The 23,868-nt window shown below is 36.6% G+C and overlaps 1 protein-coding gene across 2 annotated transcripts in view; it reads left to right on the top strand.

The window, feature by feature from the left end:
• LOC106870126 (arrestin domain-containing protein 3) overlaps positions 1 to 23,868 on the top strand; it is a 102,665-nt gene that overhangs the window by 18,661 nt on the left and 60,136 nt on the right. The window lies entirely within an intron of this gene.

Below are 23,868 nucleotides of genomic sequence, written 5' to 3'. Positions count from 1 at the left end.
ACCACTGCCACCGCCACCACCACCACCGCCGCCGCCGCCGCTGCCGCCACCACCACCACCACCACCACCACCACCATTGCACTCCACCAGCACTGTTGCCATCAGCATAGCACGACCACTATAACCACCCGTCCATTACCACCAGCACCAGCACCAGCACCACGACCACAATTACCACTGCTACAATCGTCTCCCCCCCACCGACCCCCAACCACCACCACCACCACCACCAGCATCACTACTGCCTCAACCAGAACCACCACTACAAGTAACAGTTATGATGACGATCATGATGGTGATGATGATGGTGATGATGATGATGATGATGATGATGATGATGATGATGATTGTGATTTCAATTCATGCCGAGGAAGACTTCATTTTTCATCATCTGGGGAATCAATAAAATATGTGCACCAGTCAAATAAGTATGTGAGCCGGGTGGGCATGCAGTTAGTATAAAACTAACCATGCTTTCCTTGTGTTTCTATTGACCTTGTCCCCTATGTCAGAAACTCTTCGATTGGAAACATTTCCTTGATTCCTTTTTTTTACTTTTTTTATATTTTTAATTTTAAAATCAAAGGAATTTACCAAGATCATGGTACTTTGAATCAGTATTTACTCTTGGGAAAAGTTTTGGAATACATCCCCTCTGTCAGGGAACCCCTACAAAGAGAAAAAAAAATTATTGTATATGGTGCAGGAGTGGCTGTGTGGTAAGTAGCTTGCTTACCAACCACATGGTTCCGGGTTCAGTCCCACTGTGTAGCACCTTGGGCAAGTGTCTTCTACCATAGCCTTGGGCTGACCAAAGCCTTGTGAGTGGATTTGGTAGACGGAAACTGAAAGAAGCCCACCGTAAATATATATATATATATATATGTGTGTGTGTGTGTGTATGTATATTTTTGTGTGTCTGTGTTTGTCCTCCCAATGTCACTTGACAACTGATGCTGGTGTGTTTACGTCCCTGTAACTTAGCGCTTCAGCAAAAGACCAATAGAATAAGCACTAGGCTTACAAAGAATAAGTCCTGGAGGCGATTTGCTTGACTAAAGGCAGTGCTCTAGCATGGCTGCAGTCAAATGACTGAAACATATATATATATATATATATATATATATGCATATATGTGTATACACACACACACATACACACATACATGTATAATGGAATTGAACCCATGATGTTATGTTCCTGAGTCAGACATGTTTAACCATTAGGCTATAAAACCTTCATTAATCTTCATTAATATTGTGTTGGAACAAAACAGTAATTGTGATCCGTATCACTTTCAGATTTATTTGAAGAGGTGGAATTGAAGATATTGAGTTTATAAAGTAGGACCATTGGCATCGGCTTTGGGAAAAACAACAACAACAACAACAACAACAACAACAATTATGACGACAACAACAATAACAACAACATCCATGACAGCAACAATAACAAATCATTGTCTTTGTCATTGTCATTGTTGTTGTTGGTGCTTTTGTCTCCTCCCACCTTTTTCTCCCTCCTCCTCTTCCTCTCCCCTCCGCTTTGTCTTTGTTGTCATTGTCCTCCTCCTCCTCCTCCTCCTCCTCATCTTTATCATTGTCTTCACCACAATCATCATCATCGTCATCATCATCATCACCATAGGTAGCATCACCATCATTATCTTTATCATTGTTGTTGTATTGTCATTCCTCTTGTTTTCCACTTCCTGCACCTCCCCCTAATTATCATCACCCCCATCTCCTCCCCCCACCAGCAGCAGCAGCGCCGCCGCCGCCACCACCGCCACCACCACCACAACCACCACTGTTGTCATTGTTGACATCATCATCATCATCATCATCATCGTCATCATTGTCGTTGTCGTCATCATCATCATCATCGTTGTCATCATCATCGTTGTCATCATCATCGTTGTCATCATCATCGTTGTCATCATCATCTTCGTTGTCGTCGTCATCATCATCATCATCATCATCATCATCATCATCGTCATCATTGTTGCCGTCATCATCATCATCATCGTTGTCATCATCATCTTCATTGTCATCGTCATCATCATCATCATCATCATCATCGTCATCATTGTCGTTGTCGTCATCATCATCATCATCGATGTCATCATCATCTTCGTCGTCATCATCATCATCATCATCATCATCATCATCATCATCATCATCATCATCTACTTTAATGCATTCTGCATAATTTCCACAACACTCCCAATTTTAAGCTACATGTTTTTGTTTTAAAGTTAAGCATTAATGAGAAGCAACAACAAGTGCAACAACATCAACATCAACAACATCAACACCAACACCACCACCAACAACAACAACAACAGTAAGCACACCTCAATGAGTTACAATACATTTCTGTTTTTTGTAGTAATTATGAGATATAATTAGATGGTTTCCAGTGCCAAAGTGTTCATTTAGAAAAGATAAGTGTGTGTGTGTGTGTGTGCATAGATAGCAGTATGTGGGTGTTTGCAGTTCTGTTTGTGTGCAATAGTATCTGTATTGTTGTTGATGTGTGTGTGTGTGCATGGTTGTTTTTATAATTTGTATGGCTGTATGGCTGTATGTGTGTATATGAGAGTCTGGTGTGTATGCGTATATATCTGTAATTTTGCAGTTAATTTTATGCATGTGTATGTGTACATGTGCAGGTTTACTATTAATGTGTGTGTATGTGTGTGTATAGTAGCATGATTGTGTCTTTGTGTCTATGTATATGTCTGTAACTGTATGAGTATTTATTGCATTTGAATATATATATGTATATATATATATATATATATATATATATATATATATATATATATATATATGTACACAGGTGTGGTTGTGTCAATAAGAAGTTAGTTTCACAGCTTCATGGTTTCAGGTTTAGTTCTGCTGCATGGCACTTTGGGTAGGTATCTGCTACTAGAGCTCTGAGCCAACCAATGCACTTGCAAGTAAATTTTGTAAACGGAAACTGTGTAATGGCCCATCTTATGGTATAATCCAGAAAAGAAGTGTTAAGATATCACTTCTTTTCAAAGATAAAGAGTGGTAATATTCCTTAAAGAATTTGTGTAATCTTGTGCAGGGACTTTCATGTTCTTATGATATATTTTGACATCTCAAAAATATCACGTTCCCATTCGTCAGACCTACAAAAACTGTTATTCAGAGCTTCACATTCCCGTTTGTCTGACATCTCAAAAATATATAGATGCAATTGTGTTTGAAAAATTTATTCTGCCTTTCTTCGGATATTTGCTGGTTGAAGAAGAGATTTCCATTCTAGCTTTTCTGCCATAGTAGCCAAATTGATGGAGATGTCTCATAGAAGTACTCTGATTTATTTGCAGTTGCTCTGCAATATCAGCTGCCTTACAATGAGGATGATTTCCAGTAATCCACTCAACAGCCTGAAGACATCTGAGGGGGATGCTGTTGATTTCTTTCCTTTGTTGGTGAATTGTATACTCACTCTGTTGACTGTAACAAGAGGAATTTTAAGGTTTTGTGGTATCTTACACTGGCTGAGCCCATCCTTAGACTGACTTACAATATGCCTTCTTTGAAAATTAAACAACACTATTGTTTCTGGTGTTTGCAGTATGGTTTGTTGCTATAAATAATTGATATACTGTAATCTGAAATGGAAAATGATGATACATTAACAAGTTTGAAGCATCAGGTAGCATCTGCACTAATAAAACAATATAATGATGGGTGCCTACTTACTTTTGAGATATCTGTATAATTTGAAACAGTTAAGAGACCATCATCCCTGTACAGACCACCACCTACAAGAATAATCCATCTAACTTAATGCTCTGTGTCAAATCAGATGATCCCATTGTAATGTTGATTATATTCTCTTTTGAATTGCTAATCAAAAATATTCCTGGGAAAGAATTAACAACTTCTTAGCAGTCAGAATGATTATGATTTCTTTTCTAGTTTAGCCTGTAATTTTTGCTGCAAAAATAACGGTTTTGTTTAGTATTGTGTGTCATATTGAAGAGCAGTATGTATGAGTCTATATCAAATTGAATGAAAGATGTATTATATTTGTTGTTCAATTTGTATATTTTCATAGGATGAGTGTGATGTAGTATTTTACTATAGATATCATTCCATCTTGTAATTTGTTTTTATTTAACCCTTTTGATACTAATCTGTCTAGGGCCATTCTTGGTTTTATGATACTTGTTTTAAAGCGATTTAAATTTAAAAAGAAAGCCCCTTCCATCCATCAAAATTTTCTGTCTACATTCCAAGCACAGGTTTATTAGTCTTTTATCTCTTAGCTTTTACTTGTTTCAGTCATTAGACTGCAGCCATGCTGGGGCATCTCTTTGAAGTAGTTTTAGTTGAATGTATTGACTCCAGTACTTTCTTTTTTAAAACCTGGTACTTATTCTATGTTTTATTGAACTGCTAAGTTAGGGGACGTAAATACACCAACACTGGTTGTAAAGTGTTAGTGGTGATGGGAACACACACACACACACACACACACACACACACACACACACACACACAAACACATACATACACACACACAACAGGCTTCTTTCAGTTTCCATCTACCAAATCCACTCACAAGGCTTTGGTCAGCACGAGGCCGTAGTAAAAGACATTTGCCCAAGGTGCCACATTGTGGGACTGAACCTGGAACCATGTGGCTGGGAAGCAAGCATTTTATCTCACAGTCACACCTATGCCTTATTGATGGCGGTTATCTTCCCAAATTCTTTATCATTTTAAAAATTAATTGAAACAATGGCAGTATATTTAAACAGAAATTTGGTAACAAAAGTTTAATCTGTCTATGTCTAATTTAGATGGACTAATTTGTCTAATTGTGGAATTTTTATCAAACTTTGTTAATGGTCTTTCAAATTGAATATAGGGAAGTTGTTTTGGAATGGTTTGTTCTGTCCATTAATCACAATTTATTAACGCCCGACACTGTTCATTAATGAGTTCATGTACATTTTCTTATAATCTGATTAAGTGGGAAATAATTGAGAAATCCATACCTTATGATAATGGATCAAATAAATGTAGTTTTGTTTAGCTGAAAGAGCACAGATCCTGTTCAGATTTAGATCTCTAACTCTCTACTGAATTATAGGTCTGAAATTTTCAGCAGTTGCCAGCATATGTGCAAATATATTTTGAAGAATTAGAAAATTCTGCCTATTCCTGATTAACTTGTTGATATCTTTCCAGCCTTATAATTTAAAGTCTAAGGAAGATAACTCTTTTACCTTGTTACTTTTTATATTTTAGTTTTTGTGTTTTTGTTTTCCATTTTTTTAACCTTCCACATTTTCTATATGCTGCCTTCTCAGTTTTTTTTTGTGTATCTTCTTTTATTCAGTTTTTTTAGTTTGTTATGATATGTGGTTTGTGCCTGATGAATATGTTTGAGTATTTCTCAACATATGAAACCATTAGTAGCACTTAAAGACATGTATTGTGTCCTTTAAATAAATAATATTTATCTCTCACCAGACGAAATACTTTTTTTGTTGAATTTCTATCATAGAACAGTACATTATGTGTGTGTGTGTGTGAGTATATATATATATATATATATATATATATATATATATATATATATATATATATATATATATAATACATACATGCATATATATATGATGGAATTCTGTCAAATTTTCTCATAAGGCTTTGCACAGTGCAAGAGTATATTGGAAAACACTTGCTCAAGGTGCCACACAGTGGGGTTGAACATGGAACCATGTGGTTGAGAGCTGAAGTTGTTAACCACATAGCTATGCTGATAACCTTGCATAGATATTTATTTATAACCCACACTATACTGGTAGTCTTGTAATTAACTTTTATACTTCATCCTAAAAACGATATTTTCCCCACCACCATTTTTTCTTTATGTTTTAAAATTTATTTTGTGGAAAAAGATTTGATAGTTTTCTTCATACAAACTCATAGTCAAATTATGAAAATTCAATTTTAGTTTTTCAAATTGACCCATCATTTATATTAAAAGAGAAAAACTATATCAAAGTAGGTTTTATTACAAAGTGAGTTTCTTTTTTAAAAGCATAAGTTATATATTATGATTTTTTTTTTAATTAATCAAAAGAAACTAGAAAGATTTGAGTATAAAGTGAGTTGATCATTATAGTCTAAGATATCTTCAGTGAAAAGAAAATTCTGTCTGAATAATTCTATTGAATTTTTTCACCTTTTATCTTTTACTTGCTACAGTCATTTGATTGTGGCCATGCTGGTGCATTGCCTTGAACAATTTTTAGTTGAGTGAATCGACCCTAGTATGTATTTTTTTAAATTAAAGTCTGGTACTTATTCAATCAGTCTTTTTTTACTGAACCATTAAGTTATGGGGATGTAAACACACCAATACCAGTTGACAAGTGGTGGTGGGGAACAAGCACAGATACATAGACACACACACACGCACACACACACACACACAAACACATATGTACAATGGGTTTCTTTCAGTTTCCGTCTACTAAATCCACTCAAAAGGCTTGGGTTGGCCTGAGGCTATAGTGGAAAACATTTGCCCATGGTGCCACACAGTGGTGCAGAACCCAGAACCATGTGGTTAGAGCTCAATTTTTCACCTCTATTCTTACTTTCTTCATTACAGTTGTATGTATGTGTATGTATGTCTGTGTGTATGTATGTATGTATGTATGTATGTATGTATGTGCGTATGCATATACGTGTGTATGTATGTATGAATGTGTAAGTGCATGTGTGTATGTCTATGTTTGCACATATGTATGAATGAATATATGTATGAATGTGTTTATGTATGTACGAGAGGTGTATGAAAAGTCTTGATCTTCAAAAAGACAATAAAAAAACAAAACATGGTACAAGACTTCTGATGAAGGTACAAGACTTCAAGGCTCAAAACTTTTCATACACCCCTCGTATATGCATATGTATGTGTGTATATATGTGTGTATGTATGTATGTGAGTATGCATGGCTCTCATCATCATCATCATCATCATCGTTTAACGTCCGCTTTCTATGCTATCATGGGTTGGACGGTTTGACTGGGGACTGGTGAACCAGATGGCTGCACCAGGCTCCAATCTGATCTGGCAGAGTTTCTACAGCTGGATGCCCTTCCTAACGCCAACCGCTCCGAGAGTGTAGTGGGTGCTTTTACATGCCACCGGCAGGAAGGCCAGTCACACAGTGGATTATTTTTTCCCTTAATTTTTGAGAGCGGTCAGGTTCATTTTTAGTATTCTCGCTTGTGAGAGCAGTTGAGGTTTTTTCAGATACTCTCATTTTAAAAATCCTTTTTGGTTAATTGTTGAGAGGACATTGATGTTGCTTTGGTGGTGGCTTGTGCTCTCTGAGTGCTCTTGTTTAATTTTATTTCGAAATTTCTTGCCAATTGAAAAAGAGCCAGTTTCTAATCTAGATCCAAGGATCTTTCATTGAAATTCCAATAACATCAACTGGGTATTTCTGCATGTATATGTGTAATATTTGGAATCAGTGCACGTGCAGATTTGTCTGCTTTGTTTTATGCACGTATTCTCATGCACATAGCTGCATGTCTAGACATGCACATATATACATAAAGGATAAGCATCTTATGTGCATGCATGTATGTATGTATGTATCTATGTGTTTATGTGTGTGTGTGTGTATGAATGTATGTATATGTGCATGCAAGTATGTATATATATGTCTATGCATGTGTGCATATATGTGTCTATGTATGTATATATGTGTCTATGTATGTATATATGTCTAACAGAGTAAAAGATTGTAACATTGCTTCAGGATTTGAACACTGCATGTGTTGAAAACATTCTGTATGTGTGTGTGTGTGTGTGTGTGTATATGTGTGTGTGTGTGTGCATGGTTGTATGTATGTGCATGTGTATTCATATATATTTGTATGAATATGTGAATGTATATATGTATGTATCTATACATGTCTGTGTGTGTGTGTGTGTGTGTGTGTGCATGCATGTTTGTGTGTATGTGTGTATTTATGTATATTTGTATGTATATGTGTATGTTTGTATGTATGTGTGTGTATGCATGCATCTATGTGTTTATGTGTGTATTTATGTATATTCGTATGTATATGTGTATGGTGTGTGTGTGTGTGTGTGTGTGAGTGAGCACAGCTATATGCACATACATGTGTATGTACATGTGCATTGTTATGCTTATAGCATCTAGGTTTCCTAAGCAGTCACCCATCTAACTATTAACGAAGCTTGACATTGTCCAACTTTGGTGTTTGGACAAGATCCAGTGCTTTAAACATGATATAGGCATGTGTGTGTGTGTGTGTGTGTGTGTGTGTGTGTGTATGCAAGTATGAGGTATGTTTTGGCACAGATGATTCGATGCTGACTTATTTGACATCAAGCATTTTAATGTTTCTCTCATTTTAATGCTTCTCTCACTCTCCGCCCCCTGTCAGTTTATGTGTATTGGTATATTTCTCTCTATGTGCTTGAGGAGAGAGAAAGTGTTTATGTCAATTGTTTTTGATTAATAAACTATAATGTCTCTCTCTCACTCTCTTCTCCTCTCTTTTTCACTCTATCTGTATGTGTATTTCTGCATGCACTTGGATGTGTTGTGTTTGCTTCCAGTGCCGAAAAGTACAGTCAGCAAAACTGGTTTCAGTGTCCAGTGAGTCATGCCAAATTGTCAGCATTGAAACACCAATGCCCAATCATCTCATTCTGGCAAATATGTATCTCATCATCGTCATCATCATCATTTAGCATCTGCTTTCCATGCTGGCACGGGTTAGATGGTTTGACTGGAATTGGTAAGCTGAAGAGCTGCACCAAGTTCCAGGCTGATTTGCCAGTTCCAATACACCAGCATCAGCCACGACTATAATTTCACTTGGCTTGGCAAGTCTTCTCAAACATGGCACATCGCCAAAGGTCTAGGTCACTTGTGCAAATATGTATGTATATATGTATGTATATATGTATGCTTGGCTATCTTCTCTGTGACAAAGTTTGACAGAAAAGGTCTTGTAAAGTTGTTAAACAAAGGTCATTTTGCCATTCTTTGCACAACCATTCACCCTTTAAATTTTAAGAAGATTTTGCAGATTTATATTGTTCCTGTTCCCTACCTACTCTCCGACCCATATTTATTATCAACCTCCATTCCACCATTGTTTAGTATTAACTACATTCAGTACCTACATCTCTCATTCTTCCCACACACTATTGTAACCTCTAGACCAGGGGTCAGGGAAATTTTTTTAACCGATTCCCCTAAAATATATATTTACGCCGTTACCCCTTGATTTGAAAGGAAGAAAATCATAGATTCTTTGAATTTAAAAGGTTTATTAAATCTATTTATATGGAGAATACAATTATAAATATAAAAAGCATAAAACAAGTGTGATAAAATAAATTAATATCCTCATTATGAAACAAAAGGATTTGTCTAGAAACTTTTTCTCTTTAGGTTTTGGAGAAATGATGCTTCATTTTTGTTACAATTACATCAAAATTGGGGTATTTTGATGCCAGAGCAATTTGGATACAGTCTTTGAGGTCCAATTGATTACCCTGCTTTGTTTTTATGTTCATTAGAGTGGAAAATCCTTGTTTGCAAAGGTAGGTTGTTGCAAAAGGCAGCAACTTTTTGACTGCCTCCTCATGCCAGCAGAAAAATTTCTGTTATAATAAGGAATATGTTTTTTTAATATAATTTTACATATGTCTAATGAGTTCTTATTACCTGCAAGAATTGGGGTAACTTACCCTGGTTCACTGACTCCTACTCTAAACCATCCACCCTTCCTAAACTTCTGTCCTTACTGTCTTGTATTCACATTCTTGTACATTGGGGGTGGGGGTACACTCTAACATCTCATCACCATTATCGTTAGCTTTCTTTTTCAGCTCCTCTTCGATTACTCTCACCCACCCTTATATAATGTGAGATACCTATGTATCTCTTTACAGAAACACACCTGTTTCTGTCATTTCTTTCATGCTTTGACTTCTCAACACCTAACATAAAAACACCCTCTCCTATCTTCTACATCTTTCATTCAGTCAATGGAGATTTTTTAGTCATGTTAATTACATGGCAACCTCACTAGTGCTGGCGCTACTTAAAAAGCACTCTGTACACTCTGTAAAGTGGTTAGTGATAGGGAGGGTATACAGCTGCAGTAACAATGCCAATGCCAATGTAGGCGCTGGGGTATGATGCAGTCCTTCAACCTGTCCGGCACTATTGGACTGTCTGACCCATGCCAGCATGGAAGACAAATGTTAAATGATGGCGATTATCAGTTTCGAAAACAGATTTTCTTCAGTGTATGGAACATTAGAATTTTATTAACTTTTTAATATTCAACCATGAAAATTCAATTTTATTAACTTTTTAATATTCAGCAATGAAAATTCAATTTTACTTTTTATTTTTAATTTGGTTCAGGCGTGTCTGTGTGGTTAAGAAACTCACTTTGCAACTATATGGTTTTGGGTTCAGTTCCATTCCATGGCTTCTTGAGCAAATGTCATTTATTATACGCTCAGGTCAACTAATACCTTGTGAGTGAATTTGGTACATGGAAACTGTATAGAAGCCTCTGTGTGTGTGTATGCGTGTATGTGTGTGTATGCGTGTATGTGTGTGTATGTATGTGTATATGTGTGTGTGTATGTGTAAGTGTATGTGTGTTTGTGTGTGTGTGTATGTGTGTGTATGTGTACGTGTGTTTTTTGTGTTTGTCCTTTCACCACTTGGCAACTGGTGTTGGTTTGTTTAGGTCGTGTAACCTAGAGGTAAATTAGGGGTTCAGACTGATACAATAAGTAGCAGACTTAAAAATAAAAACTGTGGGAGAAGAGGTAGGGGGGCTTTCATTGACTAAATGATGCTCCAGCATGACCATAGTCCATTAACTGAAATGGGTAAAAGATAAAAAGTAAACATTTATAAACCACTTTATCAATGTTATGGTAATGTAACTTTGATATACTTTGAATAGTCTGAGATATCTCCAAAATCTTGAGAACCCATGATGATCAATGCTTAACTTTGGTTGTAAGACAATGATTGCATAGATAAGAGACAAGAGCTGCCCTAAATATGGTATTAATTTTATTGTAATCAATATTCCCAAAAGATCTGGTACATCTTCCAAGAAACGGGATGAACTGAAGTATGCAGAATTAAATGTCTTCTCCGGAGACACAGAGAATCTTTACTATTGATTTGAACTCAAAATGTGAGTTGATAATCAAAAAATGCTTTAGCTATCTTGCTTCTAGTAAGTTCTTGAAATAGCAGAGAAGAATCTGGATAGGAAGAATATATTCTTTGATTCTGTCATTATAAAAAAAAGAATCTTCTTTCGACAATGACACAGAGATATTAAAAATCTGAGGTTTTTTTTCTTTTTTTTTTTAATAATGTATAGAATGTAGCTGGGAAAATTAATTTCCGATAATTTTGTTACTTTCAATAAATTTTCTGGAAGACCTTTTCAAAGGAAACAACTACTTCTACTGAAAGTATTCAGTTATTTTTCCTGGAATATCAACAGAGGAATAGCAATTAACGACGGAAAGCATTTAAGAAACCTTGCAAGCTTGAAAGTTGGTGGTTTAATATATGAACATATGCTTCAGAAAGCCAATTATCTTTTTCATCATGTCATGCTGGTTATTATTCAGATGTTGGAATTCATGAAATGGTTTGAAGAACCTACTGGAAAAACTAAAGGGTAATATATTCTGTCGACTATTATGATTGCAGCTTTAGGTGAAAGCTGTAAATAGCTGTACTCGTGGTGCATTAGCAGGGTTGATGCTTCCTACCATATACTAGAGACATCCTGTATGTTGTGTACCTGACCAAGACGCTTGACCTTTCTGTTACCATATTTCTACTGAGATACAATTTTTGATTCAATTAATTTTGAAAATTACAAAGAATTTATTAAGATATCTTTGTCATTATTATGTTGACTTTTGGAACATAAACTGGCTTCAAATTTTGGCACAAAGCCAGCAATTTCAAGAGAAGGTGTAAGTTAATTTCAGTGACCCCAGTTTTTAACTGGTAATTATTTTTTTGAAGCTGAAAGGATGAAAAGCAAAACTGACCTCAGCGGAATTTGAACTCGGAACATAAAGATGGACAAAATGCCACTATGCATTTTTCCCAGTGTGCTAATGATTCTACCAGCTCTCTCCCCTTTTTTTTTCAACACAAATTAGCATGAAATTTTGATGAAAGGTTTTTAACTAAGGTTACAGTAAGTTTCTTCTTAGATTTGAACCATAGCTCTTGGATTTTCCTGGTCTAATGGTTCAAATCTAGTAAGAAACTTGCTACAATCTTAATTAAAAACCTTACTTCAAAATTTCATGTTAATTTGTACTCCAAAAAAGGTGGTGAGCTGTCAGAATTGTTAGCACACTGGGAAAAATGCTTACTGGCATTTTGTCCATAAAAAGGAAAGTGTTGCCTTAAAGGTATTAATGTCTGCATGGATACGGCTCAATCAACCAGCACTGGCCAACTTATTATGCTGTGGTGGTAATTTTCAAAGAAAGTGTGTGAGTCTGGTTGAAGATTCTAGAACTTTTGGGCCAACAGTAATAAATAGACGAGTGGATTCAACTTTAGGTAGAGCTATCCCACATTTATCCAGTTAATGTTGCTTTTCCCATGTATGATTGTTTCTCACTTCTCTCCCTTTGCTGAACTTAATGAACCAGAGAGCTGCTTAGCTATGTTTGGGAATCTGTATCACTATCTTCCTTCTTCCACTTTTAAGTAAGATGCATACCTTGTGGTCAATCTTTACTTGTAATGCCCAGTAACACATAATAATTATATGCAGCAATTAATTTCCTTGCACTACCTCTATTACATCGTCCAAAGGATTATACCCTTTACTTTTTAACTTTTTGTTTGTTTTAGTCTTTGGATTGCTGCCAAGCTGCAGCCCCGCCTTGGAATGTTTCATTGTACTTATTTTTTTGGGGTCTGATAGTTATTCTATTGATCTTTATTTGCTGAACTGCAAAGTTATGGGGATATAAACCAATGCCATTTGTCAATTGGTGGTGGACAAACACGAGCACAAACACAGACACAGGCACAGGCACAGACACACACACTCACACACAGACACACACACACACACGCATGCACGCACGCATGCACACACACACACACGGCGAGCTAGCAGAAACGTTAGCACGCTGGGCGCAAAATGCTTAGCAGTATTTCATCTGCCGCTATGTTCTGAGTTCAAATTCCGCCGAGGTCGATTAAATAAGTACCAGTTACACACTGGGGTCAATATAATCGACTTAATCCGTTTGTCTGTCCTTGTTTGTCCCCTCTGTGTGTAGCCCCTTGGGGGTAGTAAAGAAATAACACACACACACACACACACACACACACACACACACACACATGCACATACCCACCCATACGCACACATACACACACACACATGATAAGCTTCTTTCAGCTTCTGTTAACCAAATTCCCTCATAAGGCTTCTGTTGACCCAGGGCTGTAGTAGGAAACACTTGCCCAAAGCACTGTGTTTTGGGACTGAATCCAAGACCCCATAGTCGGGAAGCAGGCTTTTTACCACACAGCCATGCCTGTGCCTATATACAGAAGATTATATTTTTATATATTTGTTGAACATTGATCCATTAATTTATTGAACATACATTTTATAGATAATAATGATGCACACCCACTCTACAATGTAAATATCAAAATAAAACAATAACATCATTGAAATCTCAAAGTTACAAGATAATGCATGATTAATTCAAGACAATGTGAATAAATAAGCATTACATTTAACTGAGTAATCTGAATGCTAATGGGATAAAAAAAACTCACCAACAAAATCTATATGTATGACTTGCTAGTAATAACCACCAAGTCTCCCTCAAATCACAACCTACTTTCGTGTGGTCATTGTGTACACACCAAACCTTCTTAACTTGTGGACAATCTAAGAAGGTGTGAGAGGGTGGTGAAAAGTTCCTGGCTTTAAGGGTATCACAAAAGACTCTGTTGAAGGCTCAGCCTTCTGAGTTCTTTTACAGGGCTTAGAAAAACTGAAGGACTTCTGCAAGAAGTGTGTGAATCTAAGAGGGGATTATGTTCAATAAAATCATAATTGTATTTTCTTTTACTGAAAGCCAGGAACTTTTCAGCACCCCCTCATATATGCCTAACCACTACGAGACCACTTTAAAAAAGGAAGTTTTGAATCAGAGAATCAGTGGTGGTTTCAAAAGTATTTAAATAAAACTCAGTTGATTTAGCGACTAATATCTCTATAGTTAGGTGAACTGCGGTCTTGAGAATTAGGATAACAGTGTAAGTTGTCACCATCATCATCATCATCATCATCATCATCTAATGTCCGCTGTCCATGCTGGTATGGGTTGGATAGTTTGACAGGAGCTGGCTAGACAGAAGACTACACCATGCTAAGCTGTCTGTTTTAGCATGTCTTTTATGGTTGGATGCCCTTCCTAACACCAACCACTCTGCAGAGTGGACTGGGTACTTTTACATGGTATCTGCACAGGTGAGATCAGTTTTGGCATGGTTTTTTCCCAGCTGGATACCCTTCCAAATGCCGACCACTGTACAGAGTTTACTGGATGATTTCTATGTGACACCAGTACTAGAGCCACATATATAATGAAATACACCTGCAGTAGGCTTGAATTCAAGTCATTTGAGTTAGTAGTCCACTATCTTTCTACATACCTGATTGATTGAACTAATGAAGAAACTGTTATGTGGTCGTTTGACCTGCAAGAAATAGCAGCCAAATCTCCCTCAAATCATAGCTTGCTGTTTTGAAAAATGAAGGAAGGACACATTAGAGAATGCAATCCTTGGTAGCCTTAAAATAGTGGGAGGATCACAACTGGAATGTCCTCGATCATAGATTTGCTCCTTCAGAGACGGTCTTGGGTTAAACAACAATGGCAGCCACAGCAATAGCAACAAGAAGAAATTCTGATTGATTGGCAAGCCTTCATTAACTTGCAGTTTTGAGTTCATTTCTTCTTTAGACTCCTGCTGATCTCATTAAGAAGTCATTAAAGATGATTCCTTGAATTAATGGATATCACCGATTGTGAAATGTTTAGGAAGTAACTCATTTGTCTGATGACAGGTGGATCATAGGAGGAAAGTTTCAGGCAAATGTTGCAGAAGAGAAGCAAATCTCCAGTGAGCTTTTATCTCCTAACTTAGTTTCAGTTCGTATTTGTAATCATTCTGTTTCTCTTGCTTTCTTAATAAAGATATATATATGTTACAGCATCTTATTTGATTTCCTCCACAAACCTGAGGCTGTTTAACAACTTAACCCTTTAGCTAATAAACTGGTTATACAAGGTGGTATCAAAAATTTCTACTGTGACTTTTTGAAGCATTTGAGGAGAGACATTTGGTGAAAATGACTGGATCTGTGAAACACAAAGAATTCACTGAGCTCTCCTCACTCATGAGTTTCTCACCAAAAACAACATGGTATTACTTCTGCACCTACCCTTTTCACCAGATTTAGCACCTGTGGACTTCCATCTCTTCCCCAAGATGAAAATGTAGCTTAAAGGTGGCCGTTTTAACACCATTGTCAAGATCCAGGGCAAATTGCAGAAGGTCCTCGACTTACTTACAGAAAATGACTTCCAGGCCAGATTCCAAAAGTGGCAGGAATGCTGGGACCGGTGTATTGCTGCACAAGGTGACCATTTCAAGACGATTCAGAGATTCCAGACGTATCTTTGACTGAAGAGATACAATGATATCAAAATACTGGTGTCTTAGAGTCCACCTATGTTGCTGGAATGTGTGTGTCATGAACATATGCTGTCTGACAAGAGTATTTGTTTTCCAAAAGCAAAATACAAAAGCAATTAACATATTCACTTTCAAAACTGCCACGTGTTATGAATGATTATGTTCATCATTGTTATTTCATAGGTATTCTTGTTAATTAACCCTGCTCATACATAATCTGCCATGTACAGCATACAGAGACCTTCTCTGTTAGTCGGTCTGCAATCCTCCAACAGCACATCTTTTGTACCTTAATTTGCATTAGAAACCATATGGAATTCCCCCACCTACTTCTTTTCTAAACCGTTAACTACATCAAACATTAAATTTGTGTTGTTGGTTGCCATTTATCCCCTTTTAGCTATGCTAATTAGAGTTTGAGCTTGTCATGTTAGCTGCCAAAATATTGTGAAAATTAATATCTTTAAATTGAATTTTTATACTTTTTAAAAATATTCTTATAATCAGAATCGCTTATTGATAACTTCCATTTATCAGATACCTTCAATTATTGATCACTCCAAATTTAAAGGGTGAACAAGCTTCAGGGTATAATGTATTGATTTTTTTCTCTTTTATTAGCTTAAGTCCTCAAATTTGTAACAGAAGACTAGAATAGTTGATTAACACTGACCTAATTATATAACAACTATTTCATTGGCCACAAGTGAAATGGAAAGAAAAATTTGACCTTCGTAGAATTTGAATCCAGACCCTACAGTAACGAAAGTAAATAATGCAAACCATTTAGTTTGACACTCTATTGCTCCTGTCTTCTGTCTCTACATTATTTTGCTTGGGTGCAAGTGTGGCTGTATGGTTAAGAAGCTTGCTTCCCAACCATGTGGTTTTGAGTTCAGTTCCACCACATAGCATCTTGGGCCTGTTGTACATATGTATGTATGCACACATGCATTATTATTATTATCATTATTATTATTATTATTATTATTATTATTATGGTCGCGTTTCAACTTGGGTCAAATTTCTTGGTCCGTCATCCCTGCCTTTAGGTCCTGGATACATTCCAGGCCAGTGTCTGCAATCATGTTGTCGATGTAAGCATGACGATGTTTTACTCTTCTTACATCACACACACACACACACAGGCGTGGTTGTGTGGTAAGAAACTTGCTTCCCAACTATTTGGTTCCGGGTTCAGTCCCACAGTGTGGTTTCTTGAACAATTGTCTTATACTATAGCCTCAGGCCAACCAAAGCCTTGTGAGTGGATCTGGGAGACAGAAACTGAAAGAAGCCCGTCGTATATATATATGTATATTTATGTGTGTGTGTGTGTGTGTCTTTGTGTCTGTGTTTGTCCCCTCATCGCTGCTTGACAACTGGTGTTGGTGTGTTTACTTCCCCATGACTTAGTGATTTGGCAAAAGGGACCAATAGAACAAGTACTAGGCTTCAAAAACATAAAGTCCTGGGGTTGATTTGTTTGACTAAAACCCATCAAGGTGGTGCTCCAGCATGGCCACAATCAAATGACTGAAACGGGGGGGGGGGGTAGCTTGTGTGTTTTCTGTACTCTGGTTATTATTATTTTCTTGTCTACGTTTTGTTTGCAATGTCCTGTACCCAGATATGCACCTATATATACAGGTAGACGTAGGTATGCACATACCTGTACGTAGATATGCATGTCCTCATTTATTATTGTTTTTACATGACCGAACGCCAGCATCATCACCGTTGTAAGTAGTTATTTCAACTTTATATTTTCTGACGCGACTCTATTTCTTTCTCTATCACTTTTTCCCCCTCTCGTTCTTCCTCTGTTACTACTACGTATCTCTCTTTACCCCTCTCGTTCTTCCTTCTGTTATTACTATATCTCTCTCTTTCCCCCCTTGTACTTCCTTCTGTTACTACTATATTCCTCTCTTCCTCTCTTTCTCTCGTTGCTCACCTATTCTTCTACTTCCTCCCTTTGTTTCTCCCTCTACCACTCTCTCTCTTTCTCCCTTACCCCTGCATGGTCACATGCTTCCGGTCACGAATCCTTTTCTTCCTTGGCTATCGCCGAGCAAACACGCGAACTTACTTCGTCCCTACTTACTTCGTCCCTACTTACTTCGTCCCTACTTTCATCTATTGACCAGAACGCAACATTATTGATCACTCTTTCTTTATACTTGATGGACTTAACTCCCCTCCACACTCTTATCAATCACTATTAGTCTTATCTTTATTCTTATATTTTTTTATTTTTATATATTTATTTTTCTTTTTTCTTTATTTCATTTACGTTTATTCTCCTCTTCCTCCCCTCCTCCTCCTCCTTCTCACATGCGTTTGTATTTTATATATATATATATATAATGTTTTTCCCTCTTTTGTGTGTATTTTTTTTGTATGTATACTAGTAAGAAAAAAACCTCTGCTGTTTAAGTAACTAGTAAAACATACATTTTATTCAGTTTGGAAATGTCTATTTGAAACTCAAAACTCATATCAGAGTAACTTACTGTAAACATTATTATCAAGATTACAATAAGAATTATCCTCAAAATAGCCATCTCTACACATTTTTTTCATATCATCATCATCGTTTAACGTCCGCTTTCCATGCTAGCATGGGTTGGACGATTTGACTGAGGACTGGTGAAACCGGATGGCAACACCAGTCTCCAATCTAATTTGGCAGAGTTTCTACAGCTGGATGCCCTTCCTAATGTCAATATATATATATATATATATATATATATATATATATATACACACACACATATATTAGCAGGAGGATAAGTTAATTATGATTTTATTCGACATATTCCCCTCTTGGATTCACACACGTATTGCAGTGGTCTTCAGGTTTTCTAAGCCCTGTAAAAGAACTTGGAAGGATCACCTTCAGCCGCATACAGAGTGGATGACATTCCAAAGGCTGGAACAGTTTAGTTTGAATGGAAAATGATGCCCCACCTACCATATTTGCCAGACATTTCCCCACCTGATTATCATTTATTCCACAGCCTTCAAAATAATTAAGATGGCAAAAATATGAATTCTGTAGACGAGGTCAGAACAGTACTGCAGAAATATTTTTCATCTGCATTATTTATATGATGATCTAATATATTTAAACTTCTGGGACATTTTACAGGTTTTTACAGTTCCAGTGATGGCTTGGATCTGTAGTCTTCAAATCAGCTTTCTCCTTTCTGGTTTTGAGAAGCCTAATTTCTCAAGATTAGTATTTAGGCAATGTGTTACATATCCCAGAGCCCCGATAATTATAGGTATAAACCTAAACTTGTATGTATGTGTGTGTGTGTGTATGTATGTATGTATGTATGTATGTATGTATGTATTTATGTATTTATACCTATTGCTGATGTTGTAAGAATTTAGAAACTTTCAAGAGAACAAGAAATAATTCCTTTTTCGAACAGTGGATCTTGAAGCACACAAGGCTATAAATAATAGCATGTAAAATTTGGGTTGTAAACCCCTTTTTAACAGAAAAGGTTGAAGGCTCCTTTTGACCTTTTCAGCTCCAATATTTACCTGCAATTATCTATTTATCTCTCTCTCTCTCTCTCTCTCTCTCCCTCTCTCTCTCTCTCCCCCTCTCTCTCCTTCTCCCGCCCTCTCTCTCTCTCTATATATATAATTAATTAATTATTTGTAGAATTAACTTGAGTTGAGGTGTTTTAATATTAAGGACACCAAGTGAAGGTGGTGGCAACGGCAATGACCATGGTGGTGGCGGTGACAACAACGATGTTATTGGTTATATACAGCTTCATACATGCTCCCCACAACATAGCTGTACAATATTTCTAGCAATATGCTAACTACGTAGAAATCTGGCTCCAAACAATCTCTTGATAAGATGTGATCCGTCCATCTCCTTTCTTACCAACAACACCAACAACATCAAACACAAACAACCACAACACTGAAACGTACCCCACATTCACACACACACACACACACACACACACACACACACGTACACACACACACATACACACACACTGATATATTTGTGTACATGTGGAAACAGCTTTTCTTTCAAACATTGAAAAGTGAATTGAATGTGACTGCATTCGAGTTTATCAGTGTTTTTTATTAGTTTTATTTTACACACACATAAACAATCACACACACACACACAAATACACACACACACACATACACAAATACACACACACACACACACACACAAACGCACAAATACACACAAACAAATGCAAGCGCACATTCGCCCACAATACAATATACAATAAATAACCGAAAACAACACAAACACACCCGAGAGTGAGGTCAATAGTCATTATATTTGACTGACCATCAACAAACAAACAATAATGAAGGTGAACAAAGAATATATAAAATTCATCATAGATTATGTTAGTCCACACAGAGGCTGTTGATAATGCAAATCTGAAAGGTTTATGGAGAATTATTTCTTCCTTTCTGCTCATTTAAATATCATGAATAACTCCCATTAGCATTTATGGTGATGCATTCATTAAAGAAACATAAGACGCATGCTGCAAAAACCAGACCAAATAATAAGTGACAGAATCAGTACTACAGTCATACAAGGGAGTGCTGAAAAGTTCCTGGCTTTAAGGGTATCATGAAAGGCCTAGTTGGAGGCCCAACCTTCTCAGTTCTTTTACAGGGCTTAGAAAAACTGAAGGACCGCTGTAATATGTGTGTGAATCTGAGAGGGGAATATGTTGAATAAAATCATGATTAACTGATCCTCCTGTATTTTCTTTTACCCAAAGCCAGGAACCTATCAGCACCCACTCATAATATATATATATGCATAGATGTGGTTGTGTAGTAAGAAGCATGCTTCCCAACCACATGGTTCCAGGTTCAGTCCCACTGTGTGGCATTTTGGGCAAGTGTCTTCTACTATAGCCTCTGGTTGTCCAAAGCCTTGTGAATCGATTTGGTAGATGGAAACTGAAAGAAACCCATCGTGTATATATATATATATATATATATCGTTGCCAGTGCCCCTGGACTGGCTTGTGCGGGTGGCACATAAAGGACACCATTTCGAGCGTGGCCGTTTTCGTGCGGGTGACACGTAAAAGCACCCACTACACTCTCTGAGTGGTTGGCGTTAGGAAGGGCATCCAGCTGTAGAAACTCTGCCAAATTAGATTGGAGCCTGGTGTTGCCATCCGGTTTCACCAGTCCTCAGTCAAATCGTCCAACCCATGCTAGCATGGAAAGCGGACGTTAAACGATGATGATGATGATGATATATATATGAATATATTTGTGTGTGTGGAATTTCTCAAACCATCCTTAACACTGGCTTATGCTTATTGTCCAATCCCCATATACTGCATTAATATTCCTCATACTTTCTGTTGTGTTGTTTGCCTTTATTGAACTTGTAAAACAAAATATACTGAATGTGCACCTTTGTCATTTCTATTATAACTTTGAAAAAATAACTGCTAAAATCGAACTGCACTCTTCAAAACTTGCACTAAGAATAAGTCAAAGTAAAATTACTACCTGCTTTTATAGCAAGCTGATACAGGTAGTTTATCATGACCCTTCTGACTTTTAGCTCATGCAATTGAAAAAAAAACCCCACATTATTTATGGGATGACCCAATATATGAGCATGTCTAGATATGTAACTATATGCATGAGAATACATACATTAAAAAAAACATACAAATCTTCACATATACATACAAACAAAAATATCCTACTGTTGATGTTGAAATTCCAATGAAGGAGCCTTGGATTTAGGTTAGAAACCGGTTCTTTCTCTATTGGCAAGAAATCTTGAAACAAACTGAATAATGACATACATATGTGTGTGTGTGTGTGTGTGTGTGTGTGAGATCCTGTCAGGGTAAATAATGCAGCATTCTGTTTTCTAATACAACCTCCACACTAAGAATACCTTTTGCTATTTAAACTGCTTCTATTGCTATTAATTATTTATGTGTGTGTGTGTGTGTGTGTATGTTTATATATATGTATATATATATATATATATATATATATATATATATATATATATATATATATATATATATATGTTTATATATATATATATATATATATATATATATATGTGTGTGTATATATATATATATATATATATATATATATATATATATATATATATATATATATATATATATATATATACACACGTGCGGGTGACACGTAAAAGCACCCACTACACTCTCTGAGTGGTTGGCGTTAGGAAGGGCATCCAGCTGTAGAAACTCTGCCAAATTAAATTGGAGCCTGGTGTAGCCATCCGGTTGCACCAGTCCTCAGTCAAATCGTCCAACCCATTCTAGCATGGAAAGCGGACGTTAAACGATGATGACGATGATGATGATGATAGTGGTATGGGGGAAAAATAATGGGTAGAAGGATGCATCTTTGCTGGTTCCATTTGAGAGACTGTAGATTCTGGATCTGTTGTTAATTTGATCTGCATAGGGTTGATGGCCTGAGAAGTGGTTTGCTATCTGACATTTTGTGTTTGTAATAAAGAATTGTCGAGCATTTTGGTTATAAACATGTAACTAATTGGAAATAGAGTTGAAAACTTTGGTGATACACATCCACCTATGTGCACACTTACTATACAAAGCCTCACTCACATATGCACATGTCTAGATGCACTCACGCTCACGCACACACACACACACACACACACACACACACATACACACACACACACACACACACAAGCACTGAAACACACAAATATATGAAACACACATCACTCCACAAAATGCATGCATTAGGTTACTTATCCATGTACACACGCACACACACACTCCCATACACATGGGCCTACATAATTATATGCTCACCCACACACATTCAATTGCACTCGTCCCCATTCACACATACAAACTTACACACACCATTCTCAGATACACACATATATTTGTGCACCCTAGTTCAGTTGGGTAACCGTTATTATCTCCCTTTCACTCAGCCGCTTTCTTCCAGACATTTCATCATGTTTATCCCTACACATTTTTTTCTCTTTCCATTTTGTTTTTCATTCTCTCTCCATTTTTTTCTCTCTCAATCCTTTCTGTCAAAGAGCATAGGCTCAAAATGTCAAAGCCTTTTCCATTTTTCCCAAACTTCAAACTAGTACATCTGCTTGTTGTTTCCTCACCTGTGTTCGTCTTTTTTTTCTGTAAATTCAAACTATAAAGAAGCCTGTCATACATACATACATACATACATACATACACACACACACACACACACACACACACACACACACACATATATATATGTATATATATATATATATATATGTATATATATGTGTGTGTGTGTGTGTGTGTGTGTGTGTGTATGTATATATTTATGTGTATGTCTTTGTGTCTGAGTTTGTCCGCCCCATCATCATTTGACAACTGATGTTGGTGTGTTTACGTACCCATAACCTAGTGGTTTGGCAAAAGAAATTGATAGAATAAGTACTAGGCTTACAAAGAATAAGTCCCGGGGTCTATTTGTTTGACTAAAACTCTCCAAGGCAGTGTTCCGTGTTCCAGCATGGCTGCAGTCAAATGACTGAAGCAGGTAAAAGAATATATATATATATATATATATATATATATATATATATATATATATATATGTATATATATGTAGATAGATAGATAGATACATAGATATATAAAGAGAGCACTCCGTCACTTACGACAACGAGAGTCCCAGCTGATCTGATCAACAGAACAGCTTGCTAGTAAAATTAACGTGCAAGTGGCTGAGCACTCCACAGACGTGTGTACCCTTAAAGGAAAATTCAGCATAACACAAAGTGTGACAAGGCTGATGAAGGGTCTTTTTTCTGTGTTTACTTGGCTTGTTTTCCATTTTTTTCTAATTGTTTACATATCTAACTTGTTTGTTTATGTATTCCAAGATATTTGTACCTTTGGTGATATCCTTTTCCCACATAT

Source organism: Octopus bimaculoides, chromosome 12, assembly GCF_046866305.1.
Source record: "Octopus bimaculoides isolate indiv1 chromosome 12, ASM4686630v1, whole genome shotgun sequence".
Classification (NCBI taxonomy): domain Eukaryota; kingdom Metazoa; phylum Mollusca; class Cephalopoda; order Octopoda; family Octopodidae; genus Octopus; species Octopus bimaculoides.
The sequence above is the reverse complement of the archived record's forward strand: the minus strand, read 5'-3'. Positions and strand labels throughout refer to the sequence as shown.